Genomic DNA, 926 nt, shown 5'->3' with positions numbered 1-926 from the left:
AAGGAGCCAATGGCGTAACCCCTTCCAGAGGGTAGGGAAAAGCTGGGCCGAGGCGCACGTTACGTAAGTGCGCGGCGTACGCAGGTTGCGTAACTCAGGCTGACGTAGAGGAGGAAGAGCGCGGCCGTTTTGCGTAAAATTCTTCCGCGGGCTGCGCGCGGAGGGTTGGCGGCGGGTCGCGGCGTTACGCTAATCGCGTGGCGTAGCGGCGCTTGGAGAATACGGCCCGGCGCCCGCTGGCCTCGCTTAGGCGGGCGGCGGGGCTGAGGGGACGATGATGGCGGCGGGGGCCCGGGGGACCCGGGCCGGTACTGGGGGCTCTGTCGGGGCCCCGCAGGTCCCCTCGGGCCGGGTTTCGCCCGCAGAGCACCGCGCACGGTGCCGGTAGCGGCAGCAGCCATGATGTGGGCTTTCTGCCCTTAAAAATGGCCTTCTGGGCCCGGGGATCGCGGCTTTGCTGCCTGCGGCCGCGGTCCATGGGGGCTGGAAGTACTGGGTTGTGTGTAACACTTGAGATAGTTTTTAAATTTTTATCACAGGCGGTGTTAGGAGGCCTGTTGTTGCCTTTTGGTCCTGATTGGCTAAGCATAGGTAATTTTTTTTGCAGGTAAAGAGTTATTCAGAGGCAACCACTTGGTATCCATTTAGCTCGCTTGCTACTTAAACGCATATAAATACCCATTACAGCAGCAAATGTATTCCCGATTTTACTGCCCTTACAATGTCACCTTCATAAACTTCATCAATTCTCGGTGCTATTTTGTAAAAGAGAACCTCCTCCTGCAAGGTACAGGGCCTGTGTGCTACGGGGAGGTCTTGGCGTGTGGCGTACTGCCGATATTTATGGCCTGTTAGTCTTTGACTCCAAAAATCGAGCAGAAAATCCTAACTAAACAATAAAAATTAAGTGTATATTGTACAATATA

This window comes from Cygnus atratus, chromosome 1 (assembly GCF_013377495.2).
Source record: "Cygnus atratus isolate AKBS03 ecotype Queensland, Australia chromosome 1, CAtr_DNAZoo_HiC_assembly, whole genome shotgun sequence".
In the NCBI taxonomy this organism is placed as follows: Eukaryota; Metazoa; Chordata; class Aves; order Anseriformes; family Anatidae; genus Cygnus; species Cygnus atratus.
Note: the sequence above shows the minus strand (reverse complement) of the source record.